This window comes from Apodemus sylvaticus, chromosome 14, assembly GCF_947179515.1.
Source record: "Apodemus sylvaticus chromosome 14, mApoSyl1.1, whole genome shotgun sequence".
In the NCBI taxonomy this organism is placed as follows: Eukaryota; Metazoa; Chordata; class Mammalia; order Rodentia; family Muridae; genus Apodemus; species Apodemus sylvaticus.
In genome coordinates, this window is record NC_067485.1 from 42,530,026 (window position 1) to 42,542,821 (window position 12,796).

A 12,796-nucleotide genomic window follows, 5' to 3' on the forward strand; every position below is an offset into this window, starting at 1 on the left:
CTGTCCATTTTAGATAGCCAGTGTTTTGGCTGATCATTCTACCTGTTAAAACACTGCTGTAGTGAGGGAGAGATTTCTACTTACTGATGGACACCGTGGTTTGTGCTGTGTGTTCTTTGGTCAGAAGGAGTTATATTCAGCAATGTTTCCTGTTTTGGTTTTCCTTGCACAGTCTGAGTTTTTTGTTTCCCCTACATGAGCAAATTTCTACTCTGAGTTGATATCTATTATGAACAAGATGTTTAAGCAGCTCTTATGGTTTCACAGCTCCAATGTCATCTGCCAGCTATGTTCAGAGCCTTCCCATCCACAAGCATCCAGCAGTCTCTTCTCTTGCCAACAAGTGTAACAGTGCTTATCAGTGTGATATGGCAAAAGGAACTGGTTTCAATTCAGACTGTCATTGTATGGCAGCAGCCTCTCAGTGTGTACCAACTCATTTCTTTACTTAAGTGGCACTTCCCATGGGCCAAGTATATTCAAACTACCACATCGTTCAACCCCAGAAGGGATTTCTGGTGGCCAACAACATGCTTGGCTTTAATGTACCCTTCAAGCTTCTCAGGATCACATATCTTATAACTATCCATTTTGTATTCAAGTATTTCTATTTGGTCTATGTATCTAGACCATGAGCCAGTAAAATCACAAGTCTAAAGCTCTGCTGGATAGATATTTAATTTCAATGCGACCAGACTTGCAATCACCTAGGAATATGCCTTTGAACATGTCTGTGAGGTTTCTAACGTGGTTTAACCAAGGAAGGAAGATACCCTGAATATGTTCCATGATTTGGATCCTGGGGTGAATAAAAAGGAACCAATAAGAAAGTGAGCTGAGCTCTATCATTCATTTCTTATCTGCTTGCTAACTGTGGACATGATATGACCAGCCATGATATACTTTTGTAGCCATGACTTCCCTGCTATGACAGACTATATCCTTCTAAAGTACAAGCTGAAATAAACCCTTCCTTCCTTAAGTTGCTTCCTTCCATTATTTTGTCACAGCAATAAGAAAAGTAACCACAGCATCAGATATTCCCTCCGCTCATTCTTGAGCAATTAATATAGCCACCAATGGTCTGGTTCAGCTTTTCAACCAAAGGCATCCTCTCAACAGGACTCTGAAACTATGAGCCACAAACCCATACACTCTCCAGTAACCAGTTCAATGCTCTTCATAGGGCATTTGCCAAATAGAAACCAGCAGTGTCTCAAACAGCTCCAGAGCAGGTCACTAGGGGAAAGGGGGCTGCTTGCTTGTCAGGAGCGCTACCTCAAATCTCTTGCAGAAATAATCTTGAACAAATCATCCAAGTTTTCTAATCCAGAGCACCAGTGGCCATCACCAAGAGACTTTCAAATGCCCTGTAGGGGCATTTCTGATGCTAAGATCCTATTCTCCAATTGGTTTTTGATCTGTCAGTAAAGAAGGCCATGGGCCACTTGCTGGGTAGAAGGTACAGACTGGACTTCTAGGTCTCTGGAGGAAAAGGGGAGGCAGGGAGAAGGAGTTCACCAGGCTTCTGATGGAGTAAAGTTGCCCAGACAGGTGAGGTCTTGGGCAGAGTGGCTGCCTGTGTGGTGGGCTGGGGATGTAATTAGCAACTGAAGTTTAGGGTGAGAGGAGTGGAGACAAAAATATTATTAAGGACACACTTTTCTAAGTGGGAGATAGTAGTACCCAGTAATTGTTCCACAAAGGCAAATTCAAAATTAACAAGTGTGTGTGTGTGTGTGTGTGTGTGTGTGTGTGTGTGTGTGTGTGTCTTTTACCCGTGGATTCAAGGGAAGCTGTGAGGGGCCTGGTAGCACCATCCAATCCCTGAATTTAGGCAGGATAGTAAAAAGCTACAGGCAACATCTCCCATAGGATGTTCTGCTTGTAAACTATGGGCTTCTGCCACCCAACTCCAGATAGAAACATAGTCTCCCCAGGAGCTCCTGTGGTGCCAGAAACTCATCCTAAGGAAAAATCCTTCTTGGGACCTGATACTGGGTTTCTGGTTGGATTTTTGAAAATGTTCCAAGTCTTCTATTAAGAAATCTGCCCTAGACGGATGGACAGTGCTGGACAGAGTTGGTGAACAATATTGATGAGACTGGGTACTAAGGACTGGGTAGATTAGAATGGCATGCAATGGCTAGCTAAAAGTTTTAAAAATTGCATCTTAGTCTCAAAGTCTTGGGTCTTCAAAAACCTCCCCACCGGTTGGTGTGGTTAAAGAAAGTTTGTATCTGAGAGTAATCATAGATGCCTGTCAAGAAAAAGCTTAGATGAGGTGTAAGAGACTGAACAAATTCTCTGTACTGGTTGCCAGCAAAAGGACTTACTTAAATCAGTCATCAAAATATACTTTTTTATTTAAATGTTTTGCTTTTCAAATAATCTTATATATGAGTATTATATTTACATTATTTCTATTCCTCCTTCTGCTCCCCCCAAGTTCTCCTTACTTCTCCTTACTCCATCCCTAATTCATGATCTGTTTTTATTATTTTTACATAGACAGATATATATTATACACCCAATATATCCATGTGTTTGGGGCTGACCACTTCAGATTAGAAAATCTATCAGGGAGATCATCCCTGGAGAAAATAGTTTCTTCTTCTTTCAGAAGCCACTATTGCTCATAGCTCTTCTCCCAGGGGTGGAGCCTTGTGAAATTCCATATCCGTGCTAACATGTCACCTGGTGCTGTCCTTATGAAGTCTTCATTAGGCAACCACATCGATAAGATTTCAAGGATATCACTCCGCCATCTTGTCGAGGAGACACTATCTTGCTGCAGGTGTCCTGGACTGCTGGCTCTTGCAATCTTTCTGCCCAGTCCTTCCATGTGTTCTCTAAACTGTAGTTGTTGGGTTTGCGTTGTAGATGCTCAGATTGGGATGGGCATCCTATCACCATTTATTCTCTGCATTTTGACAAACTTGCAGATCTCCATAATAGTCTCCATCTGCTACAAAAAGAGACTTCTTTGATGAGGCAGGAGAGTTATGCTTACCTGTAACCTTCATGATTTTTTTTTTAAATGGAGAAGATGTGTATTTTGTTTCTTCATGTTCTGCAAACCTGTTGTTTTGTCACATAAAAGAGCAGCAGCCAATGCAACATGTTATGAGCTTACAACAGAAGTCCTTCATATCACACTGTATAACATACAACTTCTTCCACTCCCAGGCATTTTCAATGGGAAGATTGTTAAGTCTTTTGACATAAATCCAGGGATAGACACAAACAAGTTACAATAGTGTGTGTGTTGGGGATAGCCCTTAATCCTAGCACTTAGGAGGTAGAGGCAAATGGGTTTCTATGTATCCTAGGCCAGCCTGGTCTATATAGAGAGACTCTTTCTCAAGCAAAAATCAAAAACTACACCAAACCAACCAAAACCGCAATATTATGTGAGACTTAAATTAACATTGCTATCCTGAAATACAGAATTCTTAGCCTTTTTACTGTAGATATACCATGAATTCCGAATAACAAAGCTTAGTCCCTGGTCTACATACCAAGTCTAAGGCATTATTAAAAAGTGCACAGTGTTTACCTACACTCAATAGGAAGTTTGTTGGCATAATTTTTTAGCTATTTCATTGGATTCTTATATCTACTATTCTTTCAACCCTTATTGCACCCTAATCCCTTCCAACCCCCACAACACTAGGTAGGTGAGGCATAGACCTCCTCAGGCTACTTCCTGCTGATTGGAGGCATCTGGTTTCTGGTGGCATGACTGAGATCTTCCTCATTAGATTATCAATATCCAGAAATCCAGCAGTTGCAAACAAGCAATCTATTAAAAGTAACAGCAGGAAACAACAGTAGGGGTAACAGGAGCCATCACCTGCCTTCGGGGACCTCTCCCACTTATACCCTCTCCAGAGTCCTCTGGATTAAACTATCTGCAGCTGGCCAGAATCACACCACTGTTAGTGCATGAGGAAAATCATAATCACTTGCTATGAAGCAGCCTCTTAGCTCACACCTGGGATTAAAACAAAGACATACCATAACTGGGTTTTTTAAGAAATCAAAATTCTCACTACAAAAGTTGGAGATTTTTTTTTCTAGCAATACTATTGGGAGCAGGTTACATACAAATAGACACACACACACACACACACACACACACAGGGAGGGGCAGGCAGTGGTAAAGATCATTTAGCCCATCTATCTACTACTAATTTAAGGCAAGCATTCTGGAGCAGGTTGCTTGACTCACATCTATTTGGGGTGCCGTAGTCACTCCCCAATGGATTTTACATGTGCTCCTTTCAGCAGTAAGTCAAGGACCCCATGGCCATCATATTGATCATCCAACCAACTTCATAACAGATGTTCTGCAAACACTTTACCAACTACAGTTACTTCTCCCAGCAGAGGAGCATTCACTGTAAGCATCTACACTCTCCAAGCAATAAACTCAGCCCCAACTTTGGGCGGACTATGTAAGCATCTTCCAATGACTGCTGTGCAACGTTGCTGCTTCCCACCCACTATTGCAATGACATTTTCTGTTGTCATCTGTTCATGTCCACCCGGAGTTTTGCAGTGAGAAGACAGCACATCTGATGGCAAGGTGACATCAATGGTGAGTTCAATGCCCAGGGCCACCAGGAACATGGCAGGGCCAGCACCAGGGCAGTCGGGCAGCAGGCAATGTCCACATGCTTCTTGCTACCACAGAGACAGCAACAGGATCACAGGGATTCTGTCACTTAGCTGTGCCACTGCCACAAGTTAGCAACAAAATAGGACCTTCGACATTTAACTGACTATTTCAAAATTTAATTGTATGAGATACCTTGGTGGAACATACCATTAATCCCAGAACCCAGGAGGCTGAGACAGGGGGATTTTTACAAGTTAGAGGCCAGAATAGTCTACATAGTGAGTTCTAGCCCAGCCATGGCTCCATACTGAGATCTTGTCTCCAAATTATTAATAATGAATTAATAACAATAAAACTAATTGCAAAAGAAATTTCTATTTATAGATCATTCCTCTATCTATAGACTCACTGAGGTCTGTATAACATGCCCTAGGTTTTGATCTTTTTGTCACATTGGACTTTTACGGCCTTCTCAATAATACTTACATTAAATTCTGATATTTTAGTTGTACATATTATTATTTTCTTTTGCCAAAAATGTTTGAAGAAATACATTTGCGATTAAAGATTGATTGCCTAGGTGTTTGAAGGATGCAGTCACATCACCCTGGGTTTGTTGTTTTGAAAATTAGCAAATGATGATTCTACGTGAAGCTATGAAATCTTGGAGCTTTGTCTATTCTTATGTATGTGTACAGGTATGGATCATATATCATATCTGCCTGTGTGCTTATGATTGTATATTGTTTGTATAGTTAGCTTAGAGATAAATCAGCACTCACTAAAGTGTAAAATTGGCACAAATGCCTTTTAATTCACATGACTTAAATATACGTGTATATATATAATTTTCTTTTTTCTGTCTATTTTTATGTTATATATAAATTTTTATTTTTGTTTTTTTTTTGAGACAATCTTTCTAGGTATCACTGGCTGTTCCTGAAACTCCTTGTGTAGAGCAAGCTGACCTTGAGTTTAAAGAGATTTGCTACCATAGTTAGCTACTTGGGCATAGTTTTGAAAATATGATAATTTAAATTAGTTGGTGAGAGAAAAGTAAAGATTTTTTTTTAATTGCTAACTAGAGAGACCTTTCAACAGTTAGGTGTGAGGACCTGAGTTTTGTTCCCAGATCTCACCACTGCTAGCTCACAATGGCTGTCACTCCAGGTGATTGCATCCCTTATTCTGGCCTCTATGGGCACCTACACACTACGTGTAGTGTACATATTCCCAAGCCTGTACTCTGCCTACTGTCAGATCAAATGTCAAAGGGACCCATGGTGAATGATGCCTTGGGGAACTGTGAGAAAAGCTCCAGGAAAAGAGTCAGAGGGCCCTTGCCTCAGGTACAGTCTGTCCTCTGGTGATTCTGTGCCTCCTGTAACAAAGAGTTACATTCAATTTATAAGTCATGCTCATTCTTGTTGGATGTGAGATCATCCCAATCTTGTCAGTGTACCCTCAATCTGGATATGGCCTTCTGCCTTGCTTTCTCAGATTATGCCTGGGAAAGTACATGCCAGGCAATCGTGTTTAAATCAGCCCATCCTGAGAAAGTTCTGGAGCAGGCTGCTCTGTTAATATGCTGTGTGTGCTTTCTGGCATTTTTTCTGACCACGTTTTTCTGAACTCAACCTTCCTTGGATGGTTGCTCTCTTTGCTACATTCATATATAAAAGTACACTGAAGTGGAAGTAAGTCTGTCTACAGCATTAGACTGTAATTTGCCCCATTCTCTCAGCTCCTTGGATCCTAGGTCTTTAAGACACAGATCTGCATGGTAGTCATAAGTTAATATCAAGTTTTTTAATTGATAATAACTATTTTGCCTAAGCTAGCAGTCAATCAGGATCATATTTATCTGCTTCATACTTGACACTAGAATAGCTAGTGTTTTCTGCTTCAAGCACAGCAAGTCCTAAGAGCTTTTACTTGTAAGAAAATAAAGTATTGATCGTATGTGTTGGATATCTTGTGAGGCCTAGAAGTAATTATAAAGAGTAAATAAATTAAGTAAATTTAAGTAAAATGCATTTTTAAAATCATTCTTCCTGTAAGTTAAAAATCTAAAAGGTTTTATGATAAACCTGAGATAGCTGAGTTGTTTCTAAGTAAAAATACTAAATCACCAATTGCTAAACATAAGTTCAAGTTTGCCATTAATTCTTAAAATTGTATAAAAAGGACAACATTTATTTAGGTCTATTAATAAACACAACCTATGGTAGAGCTAGTTGTTGGTATATGGCAAACAATTCAAAATTGCTTTCTTCTCTAGAGATCATTATAAATTGGAGTTACTAAGACCTAAAGAGTCTCATTAACACATGTAATACGATATGTAAAGAATACATGAACATTTAAATACAGTTTAATGAGGAAAAAAATATAAAACAAAGTGTGTCATTTTGTTTTATTTTAAAGAGAGTGGTTTAGCTAATTCAGAGATTTCACCAAACGCTTTGCTCCAAAGTGTAAATAAAGAAGAGCCTCAGAACAGAGCGGGAGCTAAGTGTGCGCCTCTGTGCTGTTCTTTTTCATTTCTCCTTAGAACAAACTCTTGCTCTGTCACATTGAATGCATGTTATCTTAGTTTGTTCTCTGTTGCTGTGACAAACACTGCGACCAAGAGCAACATGGGGGTAAAGAAGTTTACGTTAGCTTCCAACTATGATCCATCACTCAGGGAAAACACGACAGGAACTCAAGCACGGCAGGAACCTGGAGGCAGGAAAGGATGCAGAGGTCACGAGGAGTGCTGCTGACGGGCTTACTCCTCGTAGCTCACTCATCTTGCTTTTTTATAGAACTCAGAACCAGCAGCCCATGAGTGGCAGGAACCACAGTAGAGTGGGCACACATCCATGATTAATCAAAAAAACAAAACAAAACAAAACAAAAAAACAAACAAAAAAAACATAGCCTTGCCCACAGGTCAGTCTGATAGAGGCAGTTTTTTAACTAGTGTTGTCCTCTTCCCAAATAACCTTGTCTTGTTTCAAGTTGCCAAATGTTTTTTTAAAAAACAAAAATAAATAAATAAGCAAAAATTAAGAAATATAATTTTGCTTTTTGAAAGGCCTGGTAGCATATATCCCTAATTCCAGCCCTCAGGAGGCAGAAGTAGGACGTTTGTGAGTTCAAGGCCAGCCTGAGACACTGTAAACAAAATTTCAAAAAAAAAATAATTGTAAAAAATAAAAGAAGCCAGTTAGTGATAGAGAATGAAATTCTTGCTAAGAAAAATTAAGAGGAAATGAAGATACATTTTGTGGTACTAGATGTTGACCCGAGGGCCCAGAATGCTCGGCGTCTGACGCTCTTCTTTTTTCACTGTTAATATTGAGGCAGGAACTGGAACTGAAGAGCTGCACCAGCACTCTCAGGTCGAGAAAGAAAACCTTTGCGTATCTTCCATACAATAGAACAAGATTACATTCTCATATAAACGTACTAAAAAGGATAGGACAGAGCTCTAAGACAAGCAAATGAAAGGGAGGCTCTCGCAGACGGTAATCACACAGTCTCAGAGTGTGCCTGATGTCTACAGAGGCCTCCAATGCTGCTCTGGGTTCTGAACTAGCCTTTCTTGGCTGGGAGAGAATCTCTTTATGGTTTTTAACAACATAAGAGTGACTGAAGCAGAAATTAAAAAAAAAATATCAGACAGCAAGCAGTTTTACTGAAAGTCACCCTGCAGTCCCCTCAAGGGAGCTTTGAAGGAAGAAGCCACTTCAGGCATGATTTCCTGGGTTCAATATGCTGTAAAAAAAGGGGTACGAAACCCAAAAAGTGTGTGTGTGTGTGTGTGTGTGTGTGTGTGTGTGTGTGTGTGTGTGTGAAAGTAGAAAGGGGATCATGAGAAGGAAAGAAGAGGTCTCAAGGGAGGAAGAGAAGAGGAAAACTTAACTTTAACTTTGCTCTTAGCTTCGCAAATTGTACAAAAAAGATGACATGCATTCGGTGTGGTTAGAAACATATACATGATTTGAAAGCAGAAGAGGGTCTCTTGGGAGAAGGAAGGTAACCATCTGGAGGAAGAAGGGGGCCCCAGGGTGCAGACACCCTGTCAAGAAAACAAACGAGAGCGAACTATATGCATGGAGATGCCAGAAGGAAACCTGTTACTTTGCATGCCAAATTCATTTATTTTTACAGTAGACTCAAGTGAACCTAACAATATCTACAAACAAGGTCCAAAACTCCTTAAAAACAATCGATTGATCACAAGAAGCTCCAAGCTGACTATTTTGGTCTGTTTTAATCTCCTGACTGATTCTGCTTTTTGTAGTTAGCACCTAAAATTGCATTTGTATCAGATTGTGTCAGAAGACACAAAAATTAATTTCCCTTTTGTATTCTCTCAGTTGACCTGTTTGCCTAACTGTTTTGGATTAAATTTCCCCAAGACATTAAGTATATATTTTCTGGGTTATTTAAATTAGAAATATCAATTTTCTACTTTTATTCAGGACTTCCCCCAAAATTTGCTGAGCTTTAAATTACTGTGCTAAAACAATTACAAAAGAAACTCAGGCTATGGAAGCAATTGTGATCTTAAGATTTATCACAATTTTGCAGTGGGGGAGCGTTACTCTAAGGAGGACAACACAGTGTCCATCCACTCAGAAGTAGTCTTGGAAGGTTAATCTCCATCCCCTTAGCCTCTCAAGGATGAGAAGTGAGGTCTGGAGAGATGGCTTAGTGGTCAGGAGAGCTTTCTGCACAATCACAAGGGCTGGAGTTCAGATCCCAGTACCCAGTTAGCAAGCTGGGTGCCCCACAGATTTCAGTTAACCCCTGCTCTGAATGGGGCAGAGGCAGGAGTTGTGATAGGACTTGCTAATTAAGAAGACATGAGCCCTAGATTCAAGGAGAGATCCTGCCTCAAAGGAATAGGATGTGAACTTAGAGGATGACACCTGATGCCTTCTTCTGGCCTTTGACAGTGTACATACATGAACACCCACACCCACACAGAGACATATATACATGCATACATGGATACATACATACATATATCCACATACATACACTTAGATTATAGATAGATAGATAAATTATAGATAGATAGATAGATAGATAGATAGATAGATAGATAGATAGATAAAACTTCACAGCTTCTGCATTTCTCTCTGATTTCCCCTCAACCATCCTATCTGTCCACCTCATTCGTTATAGACAGCTATTGGACTCCTGACTCCTCATTCTCAGGTAAGCCATAGAAGAAATTCGAGCTCCCTTTCCCCAAGCAAACCACAAAATTAAAAATAGTACTCAAATATTCCCTTTACCTTTCTGTCTTAAAGCTATGAAGACATTTGTTGACTTACCTTGTCTGGGAGCAGATCCTAAGTCCTGCATTTTCCAAGAGATACTGTGCTAAAGTCAGGAGAAAGAAATGTGTACAGACAGAAAGAGAAGAATCAGGGCAGACAGGCTTGCTGAGTTTCCTACTTGGCTTATTATCTGATCAGATCATATATCTTTTGCTCAAACACATAGGACAATGGCTGTCCATGCTTCAATTCCTCTTATGCCAGCAAGTCACCATGAAAATCCCTGTCAATTCCTCCAGCTGCTTTTATTTTTCATTATATTGTTTGTGTGTGTTTGTACAGGTGTATGTGTGCAAATATATGTCATGACACATATGTGGTGCTCAGAGGACAACTTTTGAGAGTCAGCTTTCTCCTTTACCACGTGGATCAAACTCAGGGCTACCAGGCTAGCATAGCAGCAAGCGCCTTTACCTACTGAGGTCCATTACCTGCCCCCTTCAGGTCATTTTAATCTACAGTCATGCTCCTAATGATGTGTACCTGGAATACTCTCTGACTCCTTCACATATATTTAGCTTCCTTACCTCCCAGCCCCAAGTCAATTATCATCAAGGAAGACTTCCCAGAGAAGGGGAAATTCACAAGCATGACACTCTTACAACACCGTTCCTTCATGGGACATACCAAAACTTATCATTTGGTTTTTAGCTCTGACATTTATTGATTTCCCCATTCCCTAGAAAACTGTCAGACATGAGTGTCCATGGCACCTCCACAGCAGCCTGACACACAAAAGGATTTTAATAAACAATTGGGTGGCCGTGGCAACTAATAGCCCACCCAGGTGATCCCATAGAATCTTCTCAGGAACCTACAATTTAAACCTGATGCTACCCTAGGGCATTTTCATGACAGTTGCATGCTTGTTTGTAAAAGTAAAATGAAATGTTACATTTGGCATTCTAGAATTCGAAAGTATAACAGGAGGTAGCCCAAATGCTGACTAGGAAGTGCGTTAAAGGATTATTTGTATCGTGTTTGATATTCCCCAACAGAAAGAGAAGGCGGGTAGCAAATTGTTGTGATAAACCTTCTTCTGTGAAACACTCCGCATTTATTGACAGGTATTTTGAGCCTGATTACATTCTGTTGCTGTTTGTTTTGAGAATATGTAGCCAAACCTGGCCAAGAACCCATGACCCTTTTACCTCCTAGGTCAGAACACCCTCAGGTTCAGGTCCAGATGAGAGTTCTCTAAGCCCTGCAACCTTTGCTGCTCAGTACCTCTCTTGGCTGTGACACGTTTGTGCTCCTGAGCAAAGCAGAGAGTATTAATATACTAGCAGAAGGAAATGCCTGGAACCATAAAAGTCAGCTGTGGCAGCTGCTTAAAAATAAGAGAAGTGCCCAAAAATAAGAGAAGTGCCCAGAGAGCGATTGGTGACAGTGGATTGCAGATAGCAGGCTCCAGAAGTTAAAAATCCTGGATGGCAAACAAGGTGTGGGTGAAGTGGACTTTCCACACAAGTACCTCAGTTAACTGCCTACCCAATGTCCCTAAGGTAGACACTGCTATATACCTTTCAAAGATAATTTTAGAGTCATCAACTCTGCCACCAAAAATACTCAGTTCTTCTACCTAGTCACAGAACACTAAAGACAATCTACTATGAATGTGACACATGAATGTCACACGACAATCCATCTTGATAAGCAACCACCAGAAAATAGATACACACACACACACACACACACACACGCGCACACACAATTGAATAGAATAAAATGAAAAGCATACCTTTACTCCCTTCAAAGTAGACAAAGGTGACAGTACCTGAGCTGGTCAGGGAACATCAAGAGGCCCAGGCCCAGATCTTCTTTGAATTGATGTCTATAATACAACCTAGAGTTTTCAATTTGCTTCATTACAATTTTGTTTGAACACTGGGCAGTGGTAGTACATGCCTTTAATCCCAGCACTCAGCAGGTAGAGGCAGACAGATATCTGAGTTTGAGGCCAGCCTGGTTTACAGACTGAATTCCAGGACAGCCAGGGCTATACAGAGAAGCCCTATCTCAAAAAACCAGAACCAAAACCAAAGCAAAAACAAAAAGAAATTATTTGATTTCTGTGTGGCCAGGAGATCTTTTCAGAAGCAATTACCAAAGCACAGCTGGGAAGTTCAAGTTCCTCTGAAGACACAGATGCTGAGCAGGCCAATGTGACAACGTGTCAGACACTTACACTGCCCCTCTCCTAGCTCCACCCTTTAAACACAAGGAAGACTAGAAACTTTAGATGAACCAACTTCTATGCCAAGTCAGAGATAGGGTGTGTGAATGTTTTAATGCAAGCATGTGTGTGTTATAGATAAACATGCTCTATCATGAAACACTAAGGAGAACTTAACCCACCCTTGACTGTTGTACTCATCTGGGCGTAAGTTGATCTACAGCCATACCTCTGGTTGTATCATGAAATGCATTAATATTTATTACAAAGAAAGTATCGGCAAGGGCATGTCTGGAACATAGAATTTAGTTGTAGGGTCAATGCCTTCTAGTCCCGTTGATGCCCTGATTAATATCCTTCTATCTTGCCCGTCCCAAGGGCTAGAAGTCTAGGCTTGGGTCACAAGAGACACTTCTAGCTCTCCTCAGTTTGCTTCCCTCATTTGACAAGTATCCTTGCTTTAGTTCTTAGAAGGGTATCTTTTACGGTCATTTCAACAAGTACAATAGTGTTAAAAACTATGCGGTGGGCTGGACAGATGGCTCAGAGGTGCCATTCCCAGCACTCACACAGTAGCTCACAACTATCTGTAACTCCTGTTACAGGGGATTCTCACCCATGCAGGCAAAACACCAATGTACATAAATACACACA

General features: G+C 40.6%; 1 protein-coding gene across 7 annotated transcripts in view; it reads right to left on the minus strand.

Annotated features, from left to right (window-relative positions):
- Positions 1 to 12,177, minus strand: part of LOC127664500 (cytidine monophosphate-N-acetylneuraminic acid hydroxylase) — a 76,079-nt gene extending 63,902 nt beyond the window's left edge. For 2 of the 7 annotated variants that reach the window (XM_052156526.1, XM_052156529.1), the window contains exon 1: positions 11,708 to 12,177. The gene's annotated coding sequence lies outside the window, so the exon portion shown is untranslated. Of the gene's footprint in view, positions 1 to 2,697; positions 2,969 to 9,960; positions 10,010 to 11,117; positions 11,646 to 11,707 lie in introns of those variants that run through there. The other 5 variants (XM_052156527.1, XM_052156528.1, XM_052156536.1 and 2 more) reach the window with 5 other exon arrangements.
- Positions 12,178 to 12,796: the final 619 nt, after the last annotated feature.